The following is a 26,197-nucleotide window of genomic DNA, read 5'->3' on the forward strand; positions in this document are numbered from 1 at the left end:
GCGAACCAGCTCCGTGACGTCACTGGCCCGCCCCCCGACACGCCCCGGATGGCGCGCTGTCTAAGGCCAGGGAAAGCACGCCAGCAGGAACCCTGGCCGAGGCCTAACAATTGATATTATATGACAAGATTTCGAGCGGTCTCTCTCTCAAGTCAGCAAAGCATCAAATGTATCAAATTGTAAGGCACAAAACTTTACGCCACCTCAGACTTGGTGGATTGTTTTGATGCAAATACAAGATATAAAAGTGTCACAGGACGCAGAGTTTGACTTCTCCCTAATTCCTTCTAATCACCAAGTGGCGCAACACTTGGAGCAAAGACCATGGTACATTGATGCAAAGAAATGCAAGATTAAAATGATGCCATTTGCATACATTTTGCTCCAAATTTGCTATGATACATCACCCCACCATACAGTATATGCAATATCCTAGCCAAAATGACAAATACTGTATCATAATAAAATGTATGCTGTATTATTTTAATTCGTTTTTTTTCTCTCCTGGCGCTTATATAGCTTCCCCATCTCTCGCTTTTCCTTGTTTTTCTTTTTAATTTCCTCTTAAAGCGGCTTAACTTGTAATGTTTCTAACAATTCAAACTACTTAAATGTCACACTTTTGGCTTTTTTTACAACATGGTATCTGATTATGCTGCCATTAAATTTCATAGACTATGGGACTGTGTCTCATGTCTCCCAACGCTAATAATATAATGCAAGGTTTTGGATATTTATCCTTCATGCCTCAATTACGCTTCAACGTATTCCCTAGTGTAAGATTTCCAGTTCGGTTATATTATATTGTAATTAGATTTGAATCCAGTGCATTAAAACAACATGCCACACATATGAATTATTCTGATTTACAACTAGTCTTCCTTAATACAGACTATGTCAGATACTTGAATTATTCTAATAGTTAAGTAATCTTCTCTATAGGCTCATTGTTACATTAGGATAGGGTTAAAAGTTATAATGGGATTGCAGCTGTGTTGGGTAGTCTGAGCAAGGGGGGCCCTGTGGGTAACATTTGAGTGAGTTCACGTGATGATGACGTGTTTCTATAACAACGCGACACCATGTGATATCACATTGTCATGGCAACACATCACTGACTTCACAGTTTAATTTGACGCCACAATGCTACAGAAGGAGGAGGTACGAGACCTTTATAGAGACCCCACACTCTCCCCGGCAATAAGTGGGGAAGAGAGCGGGGGCTCTGCATATGGGGAAAAAAAAGAGAAAAACGAAATTTGCGGCCCCAAAATGTTGTTGCCATAGACCCGGGCCAATAGAATCTAATGGGAAATTCGCAACTGTATACCCTCTTACCAAATTTTCGGTCTGTAATATCTACAAAATCTGTCCCCAAGTTCTTTAATAAATCCTTCCAATTATATTTTTCCCTGGCTTCCTTAAGCAAATCTGTAACCTCAGAAGTACCACAGAATATCCCTTCTGGACAGAGACTTTAAGGGCAAGTTTAACACCTATTATCAAGGATTGTGATCTATTAAGCAAATCCTGAACATAGTCCAGATATTGCATTACATTGGAGATACACAAACAACGGTTTTGTTAGATACATAATACAATACTTTTCTGTAAGAATCTCAAACGAGAGTAACTAAACTGGTTCCTTTTATCTCGCTATGACAAATCAAATTCCGATAAAACGTATCTCTTTTAATGTTAAGGGTCTAAATTCTAACAGTAAACAGATACTAGCTCCTACTTAGTTAAAAAAAATGGAAGGGGGCATCAACTTTCTCCAAGAGACCCCCCAGACACTTTTAAAAAAACATACTGCTCATCTTTTATTAGCAAGAGAAGGGTGTGATGGAAGGAGATCCAGGAACCAGCATATTAAATAATAAGCCTGGCCCCTGCCCCCTGCCCGTCTCTCCCTGCGGCTCATCTGGCTTAAAGAGACCCCACAATTAAAACCTGCTTTGTTCCCTTGGACTTGTACTTTTACTGGAGACTCAGAGAGCAAGACTTTGAGCAGGATTTTCCCAAGTGCATGCTTGCGAATAGCAGCACCAAGGTCTGGATGGTCCCTACCCCTACGGAGTGTGGAAGCAACCCCCGAGTAAGCCTTTGAAGTGGCGCCTGGCACCTAGTCAACTAGGATTTGCCTCCCGTAATCCCGTGTAAACTCTGTTGGTGTATTTGTGCTGCGTATGCTAGCTCTAGCTGGAATAAATATACTTTTGACTCTTATGTCCTGTCTGGATCCTTGATCCCAGTGAATAGTTGTGGTCTTCCGTGACAAAAGGGAGTCACGATATTGATAAAACATAATGTTCCCTTCCAGACACAAGTGGTTAAAAGAGATCCTGAAAGCAGGTACTTAGTGGTCCATGATGATGAACAGCAGGTGCGCAAATTTCATCAGGACATGGAAGAAATAAAAACACCAAATAGTGCAATATTGCCAAATTTAACAGTATAGAATCAGTATTGTAGACACTATAGATTTTGCACTCACGTGTGAAACGTGATATTCAGGCAGTATGGTTGTTAGAAGTAACCAACTTTCCAGTAAGGAAATTAATCTCCTTCATTTTGACAGCAGCAAGATGCTCGGTGGCGCTCTCCTGGAAGAGGGTGTCTTCCCCCACAAAACAAAGCGTAAAAAAAAGACTAAACGAAGTCATGCTTATGGTAAAGCTGACGGCCTTCCTCAAAACGTTCAACAGAGAATTTCTATAAAATATGGGAAACGTGGCTGACGCATTGAAACCAATCGAATTGCTTCCCGCTAAAACAAAATCAAACGAGGTTTGTCCCCAGAAAGGAACAAAGAAGGGCCAGCGACCTGAGGAAGAGGAACCCCATCCCCCCTCCCTCCCTCCCTCCCTCCCTCTTTTCCTTCTCTGTTTCCCTCTACCTAGATCTGCGGACCAAGCTGTGGTCCTGGAGGCTCGCCCACCTCTCAGGCGACCTGTCAAGGATTGGACTTCGGCTGAAGTGGATTCCAGTAGCAGGAACAGCAGGGAGCGAAGTAGGGGTCACAAGCAGAGATCAGAGGCAGGCGGCAGGTAGCAAAGTCAGGAAACAAGCAGGGGTCCGAGGCAGGCGGCAGGTAGCGAAGTCAGGAAACAAGCAGGGGTCCGAGGCAGGCGGCAGGTAGCGAAGTCAGGAAACAAGCAGAGGTCGGCAACGAGGAAACTGGAACAGGATCATAGCAACAGCTAACACAGCAGTAAACACAGGAACCTTGCAGGAGCTAAGGAATTAGTATAAACAGGCAAGGAGGAACAGGAAAGGGAGGTTTATATAGGCAGGCTGAGAGGTGGAGCACAGGTGCAGAGGTGTCAGGTATCAGGTTCTGGAATGTTCCTTAGTTTAGCAGCAGCAATCCCGGTGGACAAGTTTAGGTACTGCAGGCTAGAACAAGACATTAAGAGTGGCAGCAGTTCCGGTGCCCAAGCATGGGTACAGCAGGCTAGAGAATATGACATTACTCCCCCCTCCCAAGAGCGTTCTCCGGACGATCCTTGCTAGGCTTGTCTGGATATCGTCGGTGGAAAGCTTTGACTAGTCGTGGAGCATGTACAAAATCTTTGGGTTCCCAAAACCTCTCCTCTGGGCCATAGCCCCCCCAGTGAACCAGGTACTGTAGTTTCCCTCGGTGTAACCTGGAATCCAAAATTCTTTTCACAATGAATTCCTCTTCGTTATCCACGAGGACGGGTTCAGGGGGAGGAAGTCTCCGTCCAGGAAACGGGTTCTCACGGAAAGGTTTCAGCAGAGAAGAATGAAACACAGGGTGTATTTTGATGGTCTCAGGAAGCTCTAATCTGAAGGACACTGGATTTATTAGTGCTGAGATGCGAAATGGCCCGATGTATTTTTGGCCCAATTTAATGGTTGGAACCTTTAGACGTAGATTTTTTGTAGAAAGCCAGACTTTATCCCCGACTTGAAATTCTGGGGAGGGTCTGCGGTGTTGGTCTGCTGCTCTTTTGTACTTTACTTGAGTCTCACGAAGTGTCTCTTTGAGGGTCTCCTGGATGTCTCGCAGAGTCTCCAGTTTCTCTGTAACTGCCGGAATGGGGCCCGAAGATGGAAAACGAGGAATAAAGGTTGGATGAAATCCATAATTTGAGAAAAAGGGGCTCTTGTGAGTCGATGAATGATGTGAGTTGTTGTATGAAAACTCAGCTAATGGTAGGAAATCAATCCAGTCATCCTGGAGATGTCAAACAAAACATCGTAAGTATTGCTCCAAAGTCTGATTGGTCCTTTCTGTCTGGCCATTGGATTGTGGATGATAGCCAGATGATAAATTTAAACGAATTCCTAGAGAGGAACAGAAGGTCCTCCAAAATTTTGAAGTGAATTTTACCCCTCTATCGGATATGATCTCATCAGGAGCCCCGTGAAGCCGAAACACCTCTTTCACAATCAACTTGGCTGTCTGGTCTGCAGAAGGAAGATTCTGTGCTGCAATGAAGTGAGCCATCTTTGTAAGTCGATCCACCACTACCAGGATGGTATTATGTCCATTTGATCGTGGCAGGTCAACAATAAAATCCATTGATATGTACCCCCAAGGACGAGTTGGAAACGGAAGAGGCTGCAGTAAACCCACAGGTGATGCTCGAGGGGTCTTGGTTCTAGCACAAGTCTCACAGGAGAGGACATAGTCTTTAACATCTTGTGCTAATTTAGGCCACCACAAAGAGCGAGACAACAGTTCCTGTGTCTTGAGGACACCTGGGTGACCAGCGGGTCGGGAGTCGTGCATTAATTGGAGCCACTCTAATCTTACCTCCTTAGGGACGAACAGACGATCCTTACAGTTCCAGAGACCATCACATAGAAATAGTTCTGCTTCCGGAGGAGGGTTTTTAAATAAAGTGTCATTTGAGTAGGCTCCCTTTATTCGTGTGAGGAGATCGGCAGAGAATGTGACGCCCAAAAAAATTCTTTTTGGAAGAATAGTTTCTTCTTGCTCTTTGTCTGAACTAGGATTCGGAAAGGACCGTGACAAGGCGTCGGCTTTCCCATTCTTGGAGCAAGGGCGGTATGAGATGTGGAACTGAAATCTTGCAAAGAAGAGAGCCCATCTGGCTTGTCGCGCAGATAGTCTCTTTGCGGTTCGAATGAATTCTAAGTTCCTATGATCCGTAAAGACCGTAATTGGATGATTGGCCCCCTCCAGTAGATGTCTCCACTCAGAGAATGCAGCTTTTATAGCCAAGAGTTCTTTGTTTCCGATGTCATAATTTCGTTCAGCTGTTGACATTTGGTATGAATAAAAGGGACATGGATGAAGGAGCATCTTGGGTCCAATTCTTTGTGACAGAATGGCACCAACAGCGGAGTCGGATGCATCCACTTCCAAAATGAATGGTAATTCTGGATTTGGATGGATGAGGATAGGGGCAGATGTGAAGAGTGACTTCAATTGTTCGAATGCCGCATCCGCATTAGGAGACCATTTGAAGGGGAATTCTTTCCGTGTGAGTTGGGTGATTGGAGCAATAATGCCAGAGAAATTTTTAATAAAACGTCTATAGAAATGGGCAAAACCCACAAATCTCTGAATGTCCTTTTCATTTCGAGGGATTGGCCATTCCACCACGGCTTGAATCTTGCCTGGGTCCATACTCAAACCCTCGGGAGAGATGATGTAACCGAGAAATTGCATGTTGGTCTTTTCAAATTCGCATTTTTCTAACTTGATGTACAATTTGTACTTACGGAGACGCTTAAGGACAATTCTGACATGTCTCTGATGATCCATGATGTTATCTGAGAAGACAAGGTTGTCATCCAGGTATGCCACTACGAATTGGTCCAATAACTCTCGGAGGACATCATTAATTAAATGCTGGAAGGTAGCAGGGGCATTACAAAGTCCAAAAGGCATCACCAGATATTCATAGTGCCCATAACGGGTTCGGAAGGCTGTTTTCCATTCGTCACCGGGTCGAATGCGGACCAAATTATACGCTCCTCTGAGATCTAATTTGGTAAAGATTTTGGCTGACCGAATTCTTTCCAATAGTTCAGGTATCAGAGGTAATGGGTACCTGTTCTTCACCGTAATCTTATTTAGTTCCCGATAGTCAATGCAGGGGCGTAGAGAACCGTCTTTCTTTCCCACGAAGAAGAGCGCAGCGCCTGCTGGAGAAGTAGAGGGTCGGATAAAACCCTTTGATAGGTTCTCCTGTAGGTAGTCATTGAGGACCTTCAATTCCGGTTCTGAGAGGGAATAGATTCTTCCAAACGGAATGGCAGCACCCGGTAATAATTCAATGGGACAGTCATAAGAGCGATGTGGGGGAAGCGTATCTGCTTTCTTCTTGTCACACACATCTAAAAACTCAGAGTAAGGAGCCGGCAGAAGATTTTCTTGAGACGAGGAAATCTTATGTATTCCTACACACTCTGGTATAGGAGTTTTAGGTAGACAGGCTAGCTGACAGTGCTCCGAGGGAAACGTGAGGGTCTTTGTCTTCCAGTCAATTAGTGGGTTATGGATCATGAGCCATGGAATTCCCAGAATCACTGGAAACAAAGGTGATGGAATGAGACCAAAAGAAATCTTCTCCTGGTGATTGGGCTCCATGATTAGTGTTAAGTTACTGGTTTCATGGGTAACAGGTCCAGAGCTCAAAGGAGAACCGTCAACGACTTCCATCCTTTCTGGCGATTCCTTGGCTACAAATGATACCGAATTGTTCTTGGCGAATTCTATATCCATAAAATTACCTGCCGCCCCTGAGTCAACCATTACTGTGGTTGAAAAACGATGTGTTCCTTCCTCGATTATAATAGGAACCAGGAGGTGAGGGTGTAGCGAAGGAGGGTTATCTTTCCCTTGAGAAGCAGATAAAACAGTCTTTGAAATAGCGTGCAGCTGATTTCTCCTAGGGCTCTGGAAAGAAGACCGCCTAGACTTATTTGGGCAATCAGCGAGATAGTGCCCATCATTTCCGCAATATAAACAGAGATCTTCTGTTCGGCGTCTATTCCTTTCCCCGGTTGAGATGGGTCCCCGCAGTGTATTTACTTGCATTGGCTCCTCCTCAGTCTCCCTGGAACGTCTTGGGGTACTGACATCTCTAAACCCAGGGTTGCTTGGCATGAACCCCTGTCTCTCCAATCGTCTTTCCATAAGCCTGCGATCAATTTGGATGCATAAACGGACAAAGTCCTGAAATCTCTCTGGGGGCTCCACCCAGGCTAGTTCGTCTTTAACTTGCTCTGAGAGACCCTGACGAAAATGATATTTCTGCGCGGCCTCATTCCAATCAGTATCGTTAACCCATCTGCGGAATTCAGCGGCGTATTCAGCTGCCGAGCGTCTTCCTTGACGAAGATTGTTCAGAGTTGCCTCAGCGGTTGCACTACGATTTGGGTCATCAAAAATAAGACTCATGGCTTCGATGAACTCCTCCAGGTCCCTTAGTAGTGGGCTATCTTGTTCTAACATAGGGGAGACCCAAGCAAGGGCCTCATCCTTGAGCAGGGTTATGATCAGTCCAACCTGGGCTTCTTCGGTATGATAAATGATGGGCTGAAGCTTGAACACAAGTCTGCATTGATTAAGGAAATTCCGGAAAGATTGTTTTTTCCCCAAAAATTTTTCTGGAAGGGATATACGGGGTGCGGTTTGCACAGGCACAGTGTTTTGACCAGATAAGGTGATTAAGGCTGCACATAGTTCACGATTCTCAGCTTCCGCAGTGGCGGCTTGTTCTTCCAAGTGGCCAAGACGATTAAACACGTGTCTTTGTTGTTCTTGGTAACCAACCATGATATGTTGTAAGTCATGGAGTGTCTGAGCCTGAGCCGGGTCTGTTCCAGCGGAATCCATGGTAGGGCCTGTTTATTCTGTCAAGGATTGGACTTCGGCTGAAGTGGATCCCAGTAGCAGGAACAGCAGGGAGCGAAGTAGGGGTCACAAGCAGAGATCAGAGGCAGGCAGCAGGTAGCGAAGTCAGGAAACAAGCAGGGGTCCGAGGCAGGTGGCAGGTAGCGAAGTCAGGAAACAAGCAGGGGTCCGAGGCAGGCGGCAGGTAGCGAAGTCAGGAAACAAGCAGAGGTCGGCAACGAGGAAACTGGAACAGGATGATAGCAACAGCTAACACAGCAGTAAACACAGGAACCTTGCAGGAGCTAAGAAACCAGTATAAACAGGCAAGGAGGAACAGGAAAGGGAGTTTTATATGTGCAGGCTGAGAGGTGGAGCACAGGTGCAGAGGTGTCAGGTATCAGGTTCTGGAATGTTCCATAGTTTAGCAGCAGCAATCCCGGTGGACAAGTTTAGGTACTGCAGGCTAGAACAAGACATTGAGAGTGGCAGCAGTCCCGGTGGTCAAGCATGGGTACAGCAGGCTAGAGAATGACACGACCGCCTCCAAAGGTCTCTTTTCAAGAAAAAATCATCTACTGTATTGGACAATATGTATATTGTATTGTATGTCTTTATTTATATAGAGCCATTAATGTACATAGCGCTTCATAGTAGAAATACATGTGGTAATCAAATAAATAACAGATAATATAAATAACAGATCATGGGAATAAGTGCTTTCGACATAAAAGTAACATTAAGAAAGAGGAGTCCCTGCCCCGAGGAGCTTACAGTCTAATTGGTAGGTAGGGAGAACGTACAGAGACAGTAGTGCGTCTGCAGGGGGCCAAGCTTTATGTATCATGTGTTCAGAATATCTACAGTGCTATTCATATGCTTCTTTAAGCAAGTGGGTCTTAAAGGTGGATAGAGAGGGTGCTAGTTGGGTACTGAAGGGAAGGGCATTCCAGAGGTGTGGGGAAGTCAGTGAAAAAGGTTTAAGGCGGGAGAGGGCTTTAGATACAAAGGGGGTAGTAAGAAGAGATACTTGAGCAGAACACAAGAGTCGGGATGGTGCATAGCGAGAAATTAGGGCTGAGATGTAAGGAGGGGCAGAAGAGTGTAAAGCTTTAAAAGTGAGTAGAAGAATGGAGTGTGAGATGCAGGATTTAATCGGAAGCCAGGAGAGGGATTTCATGAGGGGAGATGCTGAGACAGATCTAGGAAAGAGTAGAATGATTCTGGCAGCAGCATTTAGGATAGATTGTAGGGGAGACAGGTGAGAGGCAGAAAGGCCGGACAGCAGGAGGTTACAGTAATCAAGACGGGAGAGAATGAGGGCCTGAGTCAGAGTTTTAGCAGTCGAGCAACAGAGGAAAGGGCGTATCTTTGTTATATTGCGGAGGAAAAAGCGACAAGTTTTAGAAATATTTTGAATGTGAGGGGCGAATGTGAGAGAGGAGTCGAGTGTGACCCCTAAGCAGCGTGCTTGGGCTACTGGGTCAATAATCGTAGTTCCAACAGTAATTTGGAAGGAGGTAGTAGGGCCAGGTTTGGGAGGAAGTATGAGGAGCTCTGTTTTAGCCATGTTGAGTTTAAGGCGGCGGAGGGCCATCCAGGATGATATAGCAGATAGACATTCAGAAACTTTGGTTTGTACAGCAGGTGTAAGGTCGGGTGTTGAAAAGTATATATTTGTGTGTGTCATCAGCATAGAGGTGATATTTAAACCCAAAAGATGTTATTAGGTCACCTAGAGAGAGTGTGTACAGAGAAAAGAGAAGAGGTCCCAGGACAGAGCCCTGGGGTACCCCCACAGAGAGATCAATAGAGGAGGAGGTGTTAGCAGAAGAGACACTGAAAGTACGATGGGAGAGGTAGGATGAGATCCAGGACAGAGCTTTGTTCCGAATACCAAGAGTATGGAGAATGTGAAGAAGAGGAGGGTGGTCCACGGTGTCAAATGCTGCAGAGCGGTCGAGTAATATGAGCAGAGTGTAATGACCTCTGTTTTTGGCAGCATGGAGGTCGTCAGTTATTTTAGTGAGGGCTGTTTCCGTGGAGTGAGCAGTGCGGAAGCCAGATTGTAGAGGGTCTAGGAGAGAATAGGTGTTGATAAAATGGAGCAAGCGAGAGAATACAAGACGTTCAAGGAGTTTAGAGGCAAAAGGCAGGAGGGAGACAGGTCGATAGTTAGAAAGACAGGTAGGGTCAAGCTTGCTGTTTTTGAGTAATGGTATGACTGTTGCATGTTTGAAGGAGGATGGAAAGGTTCCAGAGCAGAGGGAGGAGTTAAAAATTTGTGTGAGTGTAGGGATTATAGTAGGAGCAAGAGGTTTTAGGAGATGGGAGGGAATGGGGTCGAGAGGGCAAGTGGTAGAGGGAGAAGAGGCGATCAACAGCGACACATCCTCCTCTGAGACAGTGGAAAAAGAGTCAAGGAAGGCAGGAGGAGAGTTAGGAAGAGGTGAAGGATGGGAGGAAGAAACAGAGGGGATGTTCTGCCGTATGGATTCCACCTTTTCCTTAAAATGGTCAGCAAAATCCTGAGCGGAGATGGAGGAAGGAGAGGCAGCTGAGGGTGGTTCGAGTAGAGTATCAAAGACAGAGAACAGTCGGCGTGGGTTAGACTTGTGCATGTTGATTAGTGCAGAAAAGTAGGCATGTTTAGCTTGCGAGAGGGCAGAGTTGAAACAGGATAGCATAAATTTGTAGTGAAGGAAGTCTGCGAGAGTGTGAGACTTCCTCCAGAGGCGTTCAGAGGAACGAGTGGAGGAACGCAGCATGCGCGTGTGGGAATTTAGCCAGGGTCTAGGGTTAGAAGGGCGGCAGAGAGAATGCGGTGCATGTAGATAAAGAGACGAGGACAAGACAGAGTTGTAGTTCCTGACCAGGTTGTCAGGGTCTGTAGCAGAGCTGAGAGAGGAGAGGGAGGAGCATAAAGTGGACTCAAAGTCAGGTAAGTGAATAGAGCGCAGGTTTCTGCAGAACCGGGGGGTAGATGGAGGTGGAGTAGGGGAGAAGCGAGATAGAGAGAATGAGATGAGATGATGGTCAGAGAGAGGAAAAGGGGAAATGGAGAAATCGGAGAGAGAGAAGTTTTTAGTGAAAACCAGGTCTAAGTAGTGGCCATCCTCGTGGGTGCTGGCTGCAGTCCACTGTTGAAGGCCAAAAGAAGAGGTTAGGGAAAGAAAGTGGGAAGCCCAAGGGAGAGAGGGGTCATCAATGTGGCAATTGGAGTCCCCAATGAGAAGAACAGGGGAGTCTGAGGAGAGAAAGAAAGAGAGCCAGGATTCAAAGTGAGAGAGAAAGGCAGAAGGGGGATGAGTAGAGGTAGGTGGGCGATAGATGACTTCCACATGGACAGGGAGAGGAGAGAAGATCTGGACAGTGTGAGCCTCAAAGGAGGGAAAAGCAAGAGATGGAGGAATAGGAAGGGTTCGGTAACGGCAGAGAGAGGAGAGCAGGAGCCCCACGCCTCCACCCCTGCCATCAGTGCGCGGAGTGTGGGAGAAGGAAAGGCCACCATAGGAGAGGGCAGCTTCCAGAGCAGTGTCAGACTGAGTGAGCCAGGTCTCAGTTATAGCAAATAGGAGCAGAGAGTGAGAGAGAAAAAAGTAATGTACAGAGAGGAACTTGTTAGAAAGGGAGCGAGCATTCCAAAGGGCACAGGAGAAAGGGAGAGAGGAGGGAGGGTGGCAGGGGATGGGTATGAGGTTGGAGGGGTTGACACCAGAAGGAGTAGAGGTTGCAATTGGCAGGCGAGGACGAGCGCATGTAGAAATAAGGCAGGGACCATGATTCGGAGAGATATCCCCAGAAGCAAGGAGGAGAAGCATGGATAGAAAGAGGATGTGTGAGGATGATTTGTAAGGGTGTTTTTAGTGCAGGGGATATAGCTGTGTGGTGTCAGAGGACGCAGGTAAGAAAGGAGTTCATGTGAACAGAGAAGTGGTGAAGGAAGGAGAGATGAAGATATATGAATAGAGTTAGAGACATCCTGAGGCTGGTAAAAAGAAGTGCATAATTTGAGAAGAAGTGAAGTCACAGCAAATATAAATGGTAAAGGCAGCATCACAGCAGTAATGATGCTGTCTGGTATAGATGATATCCTCCTTTCCAGCGTAGTTCAAATGCAGGAATGCATTATGTACTGCAATGTCTGTAAGTTTTATCAATGTCCAATAAAAACATTTGAGAAAAAAAAAAGTAACCAACTTTGATTGTATTCAGACAGGTACTCTGGATCAACACAGGCAATATTCCATAGAAGGGGAGGGAATATCCACATACAGAAGGAAAAAAGCAAAAATAGTATAATAATCTGAGATGTTTTTGTTTTTGCATGTGTCAAACATATATACACCTAAGGTGTCGCTTTTGAGACATATGCCAGTGTCAATGTAGCTAATTGGAGTAGACACATGCGGATACAATTATATTCTGTCTATAGAATAGCTGTGTTACAGCCTTAACCGCTACTGCATACTGTGTTTAGAGCGCAAATAGACTTCTAGTACGAGTAAACACGTGATGATGTGTCATAGTGACGTAGGGCGTAATGACGTCACAAGTAATGCGTCGCAAGGAATGAAGGCAGCGGGTTATTTAAGGGAGGGAAACATCAGAGGACATTATATCTTCCCCTGAGGAAGACTAAACAAGTTGAAACGCGCATAGGGTGGAGTTGTGCACTACTAAGTGACACTTTGTTGGGGACATTCAAACCGGAGGACTGCATCGTTCAGCCCAGTGGATGCTGTATCGGCCGTGGAGCAGAAGCTGTTGCTATTTGGAGTGCTATCCGTCCAATTGACCCAGGGTTGTCTGAATGCTTACCACAAAGACACTTATGTAAGTGCAATACTTTGTGTTTTTTAATAATAAAGCAATATTATACTATTTTTGCTTTTTTCCTTCTGTATGTGGATATTCCCTCCCCTTCTATGGAATATCGCCTGTGTTGATCCAGAGTACCTGTCTGGATACAATCAAAGTTGGTTACTTCCAACAACCACACTGCCTGAATATCACGTTTAACACGTGAGTGCAAAATCTATAGAGTCTACAATACTGATTCTATACTGTTGAATTTGACAATATTGCACTATTTGGTGTTTTTATTTCTTCCATGTCCTGACGAAATTTGCGCACCTGCTGTTCTTCGTCGTTTGCTGTTTGGATTGGGATTGAGTCCCGTTTCAGGAGCTGCACTTACTTAAGGACAGTATTTTTCTGTTAAAGTGGTGTTATTTGCGCTTATTTCTTTTTATCACTTAGTGGTCCATGGCCTCCTTTCAGGCGTCAATATTACACTGGTTAACCTGTTTGCCCCTAATGAACATTAAGGTGAGTTTCTGAGCTATACACTAGAATCTATCAATGACAGTTAGTTGAAATCTATCATTGTTGGAAGCAATTTTATTATGAGCTTAGTATAATTTAATACCCAGAAGTGGATAAATCCTGTTTGCCAGACCAAACCTACTTGGCCAAACCCACTTGGCCATAGAAAGTTTAGGACCCTGATGAGAGAATTCTCTCTGGTTCATTCTTGGCGCTCAAAGAATAAGGGCCACAGGGACTTTTCTCAGCTCTACATAAATCCTATTCAAGGGTTGATCATGTTTACATTTCCCCAGACATTTTAGAAGGGGTTGCCCGAGCTAATGTAGGCCCTATAACGTGGTCAGATCATGCCTCTGTCGAGCTATTATTATTATTATTATTTATTTATAACACGCCAACATATTCCGTAGCACAGTACAATAGTGCTGGAGCACGAAAAACAATAGAATAACAAACATTAACATACTTTGCTACAGTAGCTAAGGAGGACCATGCCCCGAGGAGCCTAAAATCTATAAGGGAGGGAAAGTGGAAACAGAGGGTACAGGAGGGTGAGATGGTTGTATGTTTCGAATTGTAACAGAGCAGCTCTAACATCAGCAAATGTCTGACACCCTTTGGCTGCTCTTCAGTTGCCATTTTGGTGCGACTCGTGTGTTCTCATCTTAAAGAGAGTCCTGAGATAAAGTGATATCAGCTGAGCAGCAAACAGACACTCCAAGCAAAAATGCACGAGGGGGATGAGAAGATGATGAACTCAAGGGTTTTAAAACTGTGTCTGACCTTTCTTGATGAAGATAACTCTGTCTACACTGGCTTAGTGAACAGGTGCAGTGAAGGGGAAGCATGGTGGGGAGTCTCTTTGGAGGGTCGCCTTTGGGGTGACACATCCAAGCAGGGTGGGAGAGTCGCAGGGTGGGAGAGTCAGGACAATTCTCCCGGCTGTGGGGCACCCAGTATGGCGTAGAGGTCAGACCTAACTGCGGCCTCTGATTGCTGCTAGGCCCCAGCTCTCCCTAGCTGCTGCTGCGGTGGGCCTCCCTACCCTACCAGTCTGTGCCAGGCCTTCTTCCTCTATCGATCAGCATTGGAAGCTGGGCCCGTCCACACGTTGGGCCCCACTTCCGCATCCATGCGCTGGACCAGCATGGCACAGGAGGCCTTACACCCCCAAGGTAAAAGCGTGTTTCTGTGTGTGTATTGTGGGGGTGGGGTGGAGATTATTGTGTAGGTATTGAGGGGGATTATTGTGTGGGGGAGGGAAATTGTGTGTGGGGAATTGTGTGTGTGTAGCGGTGAATTCTGTGGTTATTGTGGGGGGAGGTGAAATTGTGTGTGTGTGTGTATGTGTGTGTGTGAGGGAATTGTGTGTGAGGGAATTGTGTGTGTGAGGGAATTGTGTGTGTGGGGGGGGAGGTTGTGTGTGTGGTGGAATTGTCTGGTGTGTGGTGGAAAGTGTGTGTTAATGGAATTGTGTTGGGGGAATTGTGTGTGTAGACAGTGGAGGAGGGGTGGTTGTGGGATTTACTGAGAGGAGGGGGCAGTGAGTGATAGAGTTGAGGGAGAGTGTGAAATTAGGGGGAGGGGTGTGAGGGAGAAAATGAGGGTGGGAGTAGAGAGAGGGGAAGTGGGGAAGAGTGAGATTGGCCTTGTATGTAGGGTCAGTGAGGAGTCCACAAAGTAATTTCACACTAAAATAAAGGAGTTTATTTCTCGGACAGGGAAAAAACAGGCTACAACATACTTTCTTCAGAAATGAAAAGATCAGACAGAAAATAGCATAAATCTCAGACAGCATAACATGTCCCTATCTTTCGGGCTGGGTGTTAGTCCCAGGAATTCCCAGGCAATCCTTCTGTGAATCTGCTACCTTGCAAGTAATTCAGCCCTACTTCCTTAGCAGGCTGATGAACTTTGATTCTGGTGCTGGATGTGAGTCCCAGCTGCTCCCAGATAACCCTTTCTGGGAACTGAAGCCCTGCTCCCTTGCAAGCTTCTCAACCTGTTTCCTTGCAGGCTGGAGGGAGATCTGGCATTGTGTCTGATGCCTGCCTTTTAAACACCCCTGTGGAAACTCTAGTCCTGGGCCTTGCATCCAAGAGTGTTCCAATGGAGGCTGAATGATTTGCTAGTGCAGTGGTTTCCAACCTTTTTTTGGTTAAGGAACCCTATGTGAAATTCTGAGGAACCCCAAAACCTCTCTATTAGCGCATCAGAGATCAGATGCATTGTAAGGAACCCCAACCCTCTCTAATAGCTCGTCTGAGATCAGATACATTGTAAATTCTTCTGTATTTGGTACAATTTTCAAATGACCTGAAAATTGCAGGGAACCCTTTAGGGATTCCTAGGAACCCCTGTTGAAAAACCACTGTGATAATGAATCATTCAGAAATCGATGAGAAGATAAATGATTCACTAAAGGTTTATTTCAATATTAATAAAGGGCCTGTTGAATCCCCGGCCTCGCTTTGGGAGGTATATCAGAAGTAAACTTATTTCCATAGCATTTGTAAAAACAAAACAGTAGTTCAATTTGGTACTGCAGAAATCCCACGAAGTGCAGATCAGTCCACTTTTTATGTATTACATATGTATTCGGTCGTTAATGTAGAAATATAGTGATAGTTGCAGCCTGAATATGGAGTGGAACATTCATAATGGGTATCTTTGATAAAGCGCCTGTTAGTGTGAAACGGGTCAGAGGTCTTTTTTGTTCATTCCCTACCCTTATTTTTATGTTGCAATGACCTGAATAACCTAAATTGTATTTTATTGTGCTCTAGCCCATTTTCTATATACAGCCGTGCACCGCCTTTTTTCCTCCTTGGGATTTTATTCACATTTCCATAGCAGCCTATAATAAAATTTAAAAAAACAATAAAGACTTAACTGAGAAGATCATATCCTTTTGTCAAGGATTGGACTTCGGCTGAAGTGGATCCCAGTGGCAGGAACAGCAGGGAGCGAAGTAGGGGTCACAAGCAGAGATCAGAGGCAGGCGGCAGATAGCGAAGTCAGGTAACAAGCAGAGGTCGGCAACGAGAAAACTGGAACAGGATCATAGCAGTAGCTAGCACAGCAGTAAACACAGGAACCTTGCAGGAGCTAAGGAACCAGTATAAACAGGCAAGGTTGAACAGGAAAGGGAGTTTTATATGTGCAGGCTGAGAGGTGGAGCACAGGTGCAGAGGTGTCAGGTATCAGGGTCTGGAATGTTCCTTAGTTTAGCAGCAGCAATCCCAGTGGACAAGTATAGGTACTGCAGGCTAGAACAAGACATTGAGAGTGGCAGTAGTCCCGGTGGCCAAGCATGGGTACAGCAGGCTAGAGAATATGACATTACTCCCCTCCCAAGAGCGTTCTCCAGACAATCCTTGCTAGGCTTGTCTGGATATCGTCGGTGGAAAGCTTTGACTAGTCGCGGAGCATGTACAAAATCTTTGGGTTCCCAAGACCTCTCCTCTGGGCCATAGCCCCCCCAGTGAACCAGGTACTGTAGTTTCCCTCTGTGTAACCTGGAATCCAAAATTCTCTCCACAATGAATTCCTCTTCGTTATCCAAGAGGACGGGTTCGGGGGGAGGAAGTCTCCGTCCAGGAAACGGATTCTCACGGAAAGGTTTCAGCAGAGAAGAATGAAACACAGGGTGTATTTTGATGGTCTCAGGAAGCTCTAATCTGAAGGACACTGGATTTATTAGTGCTGCGATGCGAAATGGCCCGATGTATTTTTGGCCCAATTTAATGGTTGGAACCTTTAGACGTAGATTTTTTGTAGAAAGCCAGACTTTATCCCCGACTTGAAATTCTGGGGAGGGTCTGCGGTGTTGGTCTGCTGCTCTTTTGTACTTTACTTGAGTCTCACGAAGTGTCTCTTTGAGGGTCTCCTGGATGTCTCGCAGAGTCTCCAGTTTCTCTGTAACTGCCGGAATGGGGCCCGAAGATGGAAACGAGGAATAAAGGTTGGATGAAATCCATAATTTGAGAACAAGGGGCTCTTCTGAGTCAATGAATGATGTGAGTTGTTGTATGAAAACTCAGCTAATGGCAGGAAATCAATCCAGTCATCCTGGAGATGACAAACAAAACATCGTAAGTATTGTTCCAAAGTCTGATTGGTCCTTTCTGTCTGGCCATTGTATTGTGGATGATAGCCAGACGATAAATTTAAACGAATTCCTGGAGGGGAACAGAAGGTCCTCCAAAATGTTGAAGTGAGTTGTATCCCTCTATCGGATATGATCTCATCAGGAGCCCCGTGAAGCCGAAACACCTCTTTCACAATCAACTTGGCTGTCTGGTCTGCAGAAGGAAGATTCTGTGCTGCAATGAAGTGAGCCATCTTTGTAAGTCGATCCACCACTACCAGGATGGTATTATGTCCATTTGATCGGGGCAGGTCAACAATAAAATCCATTGATTTGGACCCCCAGGGACGAGTAGGAAACGGAAGAGGCTGCAGTAAACCCACAGGTGATGCTCGAGGGGACTTGGTCCTAGCACAAGTCTCACAGGAGAGGACATAGTCTTTAACATCTTGTGCTAATTTAGGCTACCAAAAAGAGTGAAACAACAGTTCCTGTGTCTTGAGGACACCTGGGTGACCAGCGGGTCGGGAGTCGTGCATTAATTGGAGCACCTCTAATCTTACCTCCTTAGGGACGAACAGACAATCCTTACAGTTCCAGAGACCATCACATAGAAATAGTTCTGCTTCCGGAGGAGGGTTTTTAAGAAAAGAGTCATTTGAGTAGGCTCCCTTTATTCGTGTGATGAGAACGGCAGAGAATGTGACACCCAAAAAAATTATTTTTGGAAAAATAGTTTCTTCTTGCTCTTTGTCTGAACTAGGATTAGGAAAGGACCGTGACAAGGCATCGGCTTTCCCACTCTTGGAGCCAGGGCGGTATGAGATGTGGAAATGAAATCTTGTAAAGAAGAGAGCCCATCTGGCTTGTCGCGCAGACAGTCTCTTTGCGGATCGAATGAATTCTAAGTTCCTGTGATCCGTAAAGACCGTAATTGGATGATTGGCCCCATCCAGTAGATGTCTCCACTCAGAGAATGCAGCTTTTATAGCCAAGAGTTCTTTGTTTCCGATGTCATAGTTTCGTTCAGCTGTTGACATTTGGTATGAATAAAAGGCACATGGATGAAGGAGCATCTTGGGTCCAATTCTTTGTGACAGAATGGCACCAACAGCGGAGTCGGATGCATCCACTTCCAAGATCAATGGTAATTCTGGATTTGGATGGATGAGGATAGGGGCAGATGTCAAGAGTGACCTCAATTGTTCGAATGCCGATTCCGCTTTAGGAGACCATTTGAAGGGGAATTCTTTCCGTGTGAGTTGGGTGATTGGGGTAATAATGCCAGAGAAATTTTTAATAAAACGTCTATAGAAATGGGCAAAACCCACAAATCTCTGAATGTCCTTTTCATTTCGAGGGATTGGCCATTCCACCACGGCTTGAATCTTGCCTGGGTCCATACTCAAACCCTCGGGAGAGATGATGTAACCGAGAAATTGCATGCTGGTCTTTTCAAATTCGCATTTTTCTAACTTGATGTACAATCTGTACTTACGGAGACGCTCAAGGACAATTCGGACATGTCTCTGATGATCCATGATGTTATCTGAGAAGACTAGGATGTCATCCAGGTATGCCACTACGAATTGGTCCAATAACTCTCGGAGGACACCATTAATTAAATGCTGGAAGGTAGCAGGGGCATTACAGAGTCCAAAAGGCATCACCAGATATTCATAGTGCCCATAACGGGTTCGGAAGGCTGTTTTCCATTCGTCACCGAGTCGAATGCGGACCAAATTATACGCTCCTCTGAGATCTAATTTGGTAAAGATTTTGGCTGACCGAATTCTTTCCAGTAGTTCAGGAATCAGCGGTAATGGGTACCTGTTCTTCACCGTAATCTTATTTAGTTCCCGATAGTCAATGCAGGGGCGTAGAAAACCGTCTTTCTTTCCCATGAAGAAGAGCGCAGCGCCTGCTGGAGAAGTAGAGGGTCGGATAAAACCCTTTGATAGGTTCTCCTGTAGGTAGTCATTGAGGACCTTCAATTCCGGTTCTGAGAGGGAATAGATTCTTCCAAACGGAATGGCAGCACCCGGTAATAATTCAATGGGACAGTCATAAGAGCGATGTAGGGGAAGCGTATTTGCATTCTTCTTGTCACACACATCTAAAAACTCAGAGTAAGGAGCCGGCAGAAGATTTTCTTGAGACGAGGAAATCTTATGTATTCCTACACACTCTGTTATAGGAGTTTTAGGTAGACAGGCTAGCTGACAGTGCTCTGAGGGAAACGTGAGGATCTTTGTCTTCCAGTCAATTAGTGGGCTATGGATCATGAGCCATGGAATTCCCAGAATCACTGGAAACAAAGGTGATGGAATGAGACCAAAAGAAATCTTCTCCTGGTGATTGGGCTCCATGATTAGTGTTAAGTTACTGGTTTCATGGGTAACAGGTCCAGAGCTCAAGGGAGAACCGTCAACGACTTCCATCCTTTCTGGCGATTCCTTGGCTACAAATGATACTGAATTGTTCTTGGTGAATTCTATGTCCATAAAATTCCCTGCCGCCCCTGAGTCGACCATTACTGTGGTTGAAAAACGATGTGTTCCTTCCTCGATTATAATAGGAACTAGGAGGTGAGGATGTAGCAAAGGAGGGTTATCTTTCCCTTGAGAAGCAGAGAAAACAGTCTTTGAAATAGCGTGCAGCTGATTTCTCCTAGGGCTCTGGAAAGAAGACCGCCTGGACTTGTTTGGGCAATCAGCGAAATAGTGCCCATCATTTCCGCAATATAAACAGAGATCTTCTGTTCGGCGTCTATTCCTTTCCCCGGTTGAGATGGGTCCCTGCAGTGTATTTACTTGCATCGGCTCCTCCTCAGTCTCCCTGGAACGTCTTGGGGTACTGACATCTCTAAACCCGGGGTTGCTTGGCATGAACCCGTCTCTCCAATCGTCTTTCCGTAAGCCTGCGATCAATTTGGATGCATAAACGGACAAAGTCCTGAAATCTCTCTGGGGGCTCCACCCAGGCTAGTTCGTCTTTAACTTGCTCCGAGAGACCCTGCCGAAAATGATATTTCTGTGCGGCCTCATTCCAATCAGTATCGTTAACCCATCTGCGGAATTCAGCGGCGTATTCAGCTGCCGAGCGTCTTCCTTGACGAAGATTGTTCAGAGTTGCCTCAGCGGTTGCACTACGATTTGGGTCATCAAAAATAAAACTCATGGCTTCGATGAACTCCTTAGTACTCCCTTAGTAGTGGGCTATCTTGTTCTAACATAGGGGAGACCCAAGCAAGGGCCTCATCCTTGAGCAGGTTTATGATCAGTCCAACCTGGGCTTCTTCGGTATGATAAATGATGGGCTGAAGCTTGAACACAAGTCTGCATTGATTAAGCAAATTCCGGAAAGATTGTTTTTTCCCCCCAAAATTTTCCGGAAGGGATATACAGGGTGCGGTTTGCACAGGCACAGTGTTTTGACCAGACAAGGTGATTAAGGCTGCATGTAGTTCACGATTCTCAGCATCCGCGGTGGCGGCTTGTTCTTCCAAGCGGCCAAGACGATTAAACACGTGTCTTTGTTGTTCTTGGTAACCAACCATGATATGTTGTAAGTCATGGAGTGTCTGAGCCTGGGCCGGGTCTGTTCCAGCGGAATCCATGGTAGGGCCTGTTTATTCTGTCAAGGATTGGACTTCGGCTGAAGTGGATCCCAGTGGCAGGAACAGCAGGGAGCGAAGTAGGGGTCACAAGCAGAGATCAGAGGCAGGCGGCAGATAGCGAAGTCAGGTAACAAGCAGAGGTCGGCAACGAGGAAACTGGAACAGGATGATAGCAATAGCTAGCACAGCAGTAAACACAGGAACCTTGCAGGAGCTAAGGAACCAGTATAAACAGGCAAGGAGGAATGTAGGCGGACGCTCACAGATGTATGCAAGGGAGTCTGGTTATAGTGAAATTAAATAAGGCTTTTTATTGCGCCTGTTTCCTTAACATCAGGAAACCATCCAAACAAGGGGCAAACAAAGCTTCTATTCACTTGGGAGAATTTCTAGTGAAATACTACTGTATGCACTCCACACTCCCTTTAGATAAGCATGTCTCCCAGCCTCAAACATATAGCATGAAATAAGCAGATATATAAAGTCTCATAAATGAAAGTCTTATCTGTTTCTTGTGGTTTGGAGGGAAAATCTTCTCTGTTCCTGCGTTGCTACCTTTCCTCAGGTTGTCAGCATTCAGTTTTGGAAGTTTCCCCTGTGTCTTGAAAGCAGCTCTGTTGTTTCTTCTGGCAGGGCTCAAGACAAGTTGTGAGAGTCAAGGACAGTCTCTGCTCTGTCTCCAAGTTCAGCTCAGGTGTGAGCTAAGGAGTCTCACTTCGTGTCTCAAAAGACAGACTTTTCTAAGCAATCTAATCAGGCAGGTGGTGTTTGTTAATTGACTACCAGCAGTTAACCACCACACTGCTGGATTAGAGGCACATTACCTGAACAGGGATAACTCCCCTGTTACAAGGAACAGGAAAGGTAGGTTTATATATGCAGGCTGAGAGGTGGAGCACAGGTGCAGAGGTGTCAGGTATCAGGGTCTGGAATGTTCCTTAGTTTAGCAGCAGCAATCCCGGTGGACAAGTATAGGTACTGCAGGCTAGAACAAGACATTGAGAGTGGCAGCAGTCCCGGTGGCCAAGCATGGGTACAGCAGGCTAGAGAATATGACACCTTTGAACGAGAACATAAAAGTAGCCCCTCCAATAAGATTTATAATAATGTAACTCATGCCAGTAGAAAGTGCGTGGGTAAGTGCTGGTTGGGCGGGGATGAAAGTGCCGTATAGAAATGGGCGCTATGAACATTTATAAAAGAAAAGGTGTTTATTGAACAGCCGTCCAAAACCAGTTAACATAGACGTTCACAATACACGTAGTAAATAATACTTTCTTGGAATCATCCTGTAGTACAGGGGTGCGCAAACTCCCCGCGGTGCTCGCGCCCCCCTCCCTTTCTTTCCGGTGTGCGGGGGTCATGTGACATCACGCCATGACCCCGCGGTGTCATTTGACGCTGCTTTGCCATGGCAACGCGTCGCCGAAGACCAGACTGGAAGCAGGTAAGTAAGTTAGAGGCCTCACGCCTCCTCCGGTATTTAATTTAAATGCCGTGGGGAAGAGCGCTGGGCCTCTGTAACCGCCCGCGCCCCACTAGCAAAATCTCCCGCCCCCCCTGTTTGCGCACCGCTGCTCTAGTAGGTTCCGGTCTTATACAGAGAAGGTACATAGGTTTAGTTACCCTTTGCATAAGGACGTAGTGCATTGCCGGATTAAGGGGCGGGCTTTCCGGGCATCTGCCCAAGGTGCAGACCAAAAAGGGCACTGCTGCCAAAACAGGCTAGGCCAGGGCACACCCTACTGCGTAGTAGTGTCAGCGGTGTGCAGGACTGTGAGTACAGCGCGCTGCCCTGACACTACTACACGGCGGGGTGGGGCACCTCACTTATGAGAGCGCGCTGGCTTAGTGAGGCGCCCCACCTCGTTGTAATGTTGGGGCATAACAATTAGTTTATAAGTTATGTACATTGCGACATACAGAAGCGCTACATAGAAAGAAAATACTGTATATTAAAGATCTGCAAAGCAAATCATCCCAATTGTATGACATGGTGGGCTATATATACTAGGAGAAAGAAATAGGTGCACTCACTGGATTTATACAAATGCCTCAGGTGCACAGCGATCATCCCCCACTGAGGAGACCTACAATATAGAACACATCCTCCTAAAACTAAAAGGAACCAGCACGCCAGAGGTCTTCATACAAAAAAAGAGATTTTAATCCACATAGATCGACGTTTCGGTCAAACACACTGACCTTTGTCATGTGCCATATATACTAAACAGTGCTACTTTATGACACACTTTCATTCACTTGGATAGGCCAGAAGGTGTCTTCTAGTGTTGGAATGTGTCTTATGGAATAACACCACTTATTGGTGCTGTATCTATTGCCCGTATCTATTAACCTTTACAGTACCCTATGATGTTCCTTGGACATCACAAGGGCCTATATACTCCAGGGGCACTTATGACGTTTAGGGAATGTCATACTATTTTCGCTTGTTTTCTTGCAAGTATTTCCTCACTGCATGGAGAGTGTCACTTACGATTCAGATATCAGGGGGGCAGTTCACAACCATATGATTGATACCAAAGCGATCCCATGGTGTTGATCCCAGAGATCTGGTGGCACTCAACTGCTGCAGGACTTCCGGCATCTAAATGTTAAACAATAGATAGGTAAAATTGCCTATTAACACTGAATACATAAACTGTACAACCATAAGAGTCCTCCTGATCCACTAGTACTGTCAGAAGTTATCATTTAATAAGCACTGATTCTTGCTGCACTGTGCAGTTTTGAACAGACAAATTGTTTTACCTACCCCACGAGGAAGAACAAATGTTTGGTAAACAGTTCTTTTCTATCATTTCTGATAGATCTGATTGCTATACAATTGGAAGATTAAATCACAGTTACTAGTAGATAGAAACCCATTAAAACCTTTCTGATAGTATCTTCTTTTAGTTGTCAGATGAAGCAGATATATTGAACAGAGTTATACTATAAGGGATAGGATTTTGTAATGTTTTACAGGGCCAGAAGTGAATATTATTTCCATTATATGTTCATATTATTATGATATATCTACATCACTTGAACGTTTGACATTATTAAATATGCTGTGTAGCCATATTTCCCTTTCTAGGGAAGATTACAGCCTCCTGCACATGAACCGGGTTAAAATCTTCTATAGCAAGGGTAAAACTACTTCTAATCTCAGCAAATACACTGTAGGTGCTGTTGAGTACTGGAAAGGCCTGAAGTGCAATGCTGGTGTATTCATAACAGCATTGTTAAATTATTATTATTATAGTCTAAAGCAGTAAAATTCCGGGCATTACTGAAATCCCTGCTCTCTGATTGGTTAGAATTCCGGGCATTATTCATTCAGTAATGCCCGGAATTTTTGGCAACTTGCCAACTCACCTTTCAGAGATGCAGGGGAAGCTCGGCATCTCTGTTCCTCTCCTCTCGCAGCTCAGCAGCACATGCAGGCTCTCTCTCACAGCACATGCAGACTCTCTCACAGCACATGCAGGCTCTCTCTCTCTCTCTCACTGCTGCTAGTGGTGGCAGAAGCAGGCAGGTCCCAAATAGTAACTTTGTTACTTACAACAAAGTAATATTTCTTCCACCACTTGTATAGCTTCTGCTAAGGTAATTTTTATCTGTTTTTTTGATTTTTTAGTTTGTAGTTAAAATCACTGCCCCCAACGTCTCTTCCCATTCTCCCCTTCACCCAGCTCTCCCCCTCCCCTGTTCTCCCCCACTTCTCATCCCTTTCCGCCCTCAACACCTCCCCCTACCCTCATCCCCTCACCTCTCTCTCCCCCCCTCACCTCTCACTCTCCCCCCTCACCTCTCTCCCCCCCTCACCTCTCTTCCCCCTCATCTCTTTCTCCTCCCACCCCTCACCTTGCTCCCCCCTCACCTCGCTCACCCTCACCTCATTCCCTCCCTCACCTCGCTCCCCACCTCTCTCTTCTCCCCTCCTCCACCTCTCTCAATTCCCCCCTCACCTATCTCTTCTCCCCAACCTTTGCCTCTCCTCCACCCTCGCCCCCTCTTCTCTCTTCTCCCCCCACCTCTTTCTCCCCCCCCCCGCTCACCTCTCTCTCTTCTCTCCCCCCCCCCAGCTCTCTCCCCTCTCATTTGCTACTTTACTTCTTTTTCCTACACAGGTGCATCAGCGTAGTTCCGAGTTATATATCTTTACAAAAGTGTCTATTATTTTATGAAAAAAGCCTACATTTAGCCTATAATAGTAATAATCCCCTCAGAACAGGGCCTTCAACTCTTCCAGCCAGGGCATTATTGGCCAGTAATGCCCTGTTCTTCGGGTATTATTACTTAATATAAACACAAGAAAATATACTAGCGGATCAAATTAAAGAGAAAATAATGATATTAACATTTTTACTATCAGAACTGAAATGTGTTTAGTTTTAAAGGTGATAATTATTTTTCTTCTGTTTGTTCTATCTGTTAATTAAAGCACGTCATCTGTATATTGCAATCACATTAACTCTCACTGACTTTCTGAGTCTCACCGATTTATATATATATATATATGTAACGGTTTTAATGGACCCTCCTTGACCCATCCAATCTCAGATTGGCCCCTGTGGTCTAACTGGTCCCCATTACATGGATGTGTCTGGTGGTGCACCTGTTGGCTACAGGACTCCTGAGTCTCCCGCATGATCTTGTTATGGGGATATCAGCAAGACAGGCAGCTGAGGTAGTGTGCTTGAGTCCTACCTATATCCAGTGCAGCGCCTCCATCCCATCAGGATCTCTGCGTCCGCAGGGAGATGGATCTGATGGGGAACTTCTTCTTGGTGCCCTCCTCTGCTGAGTAACTCCACACTCACACATGAGGGTTTTGGTGAACTTGGGCATCTTTATTTACATGGTTGGACAGACTGCCCCACGCAGCGGTCAGCTTAGCCGCTCATCTCTCTGCTGCACTCCATCTGGAAGGTTCCTCCTTCTCCTAATGGAGTTGCTTTCCACCTCTCCCCTCAGGGAGATTCACCAGCTTGTCTCTCTTGAGCTGCACAGACTCACAGCTATTGCATCACACACTGCAACACTGTTGCAGACCTCCACATGACTCTCCAGAACAGAGTCGGAACACCAACTGAACTGCTAACTTTAGGCAGTGCTGTGTCTTATATCACCTCCAGAAAACAGACACCCTCTGTGTCACTAATCGTGGACACAAAGCATGTTGTCACTTCCTTTGGGACATATGACACCTCACCAGGGTTTGAGGGCAAACCTCCATGATTGTTACTGGCAACCCTGCATACTTATCAGGATTACTGCCAGCATGAAAGAGATATGTACACCAATTTTA

General features: G+C 45.6%; 1 protein-coding gene across 1 annotated transcript in view; it reads right to left on the reverse strand.

Moving 5' to 3' along the window:
* Positions 1–26,197, reverse strand: part of AZI2 (5-azacytidine induced 2) — a 129,532-nt gene that overhangs the window by 75,863 nt on the left and 27,472 nt on the right. The window contains exon 3 of the mRNA XM_075586999.1: positions 23,378–23,488. The gene's annotated coding sequence lies outside the window, so the exon portion shown is untranslated. The remainder of the gene's footprint in view (positions 1–23,377; positions 23,489–26,197) is intronic.

This window comes from Ascaphus truei, chromosome 2, assembly GCF_040206685.1.
Source record: "Ascaphus truei isolate aAscTru1 chromosome 2, aAscTru1.hap1, whole genome shotgun sequence".
Lineage (NCBI taxonomy): Eukaryota > Metazoa > Chordata > Amphibia > Anura > Ascaphidae > Ascaphus > Ascaphus truei.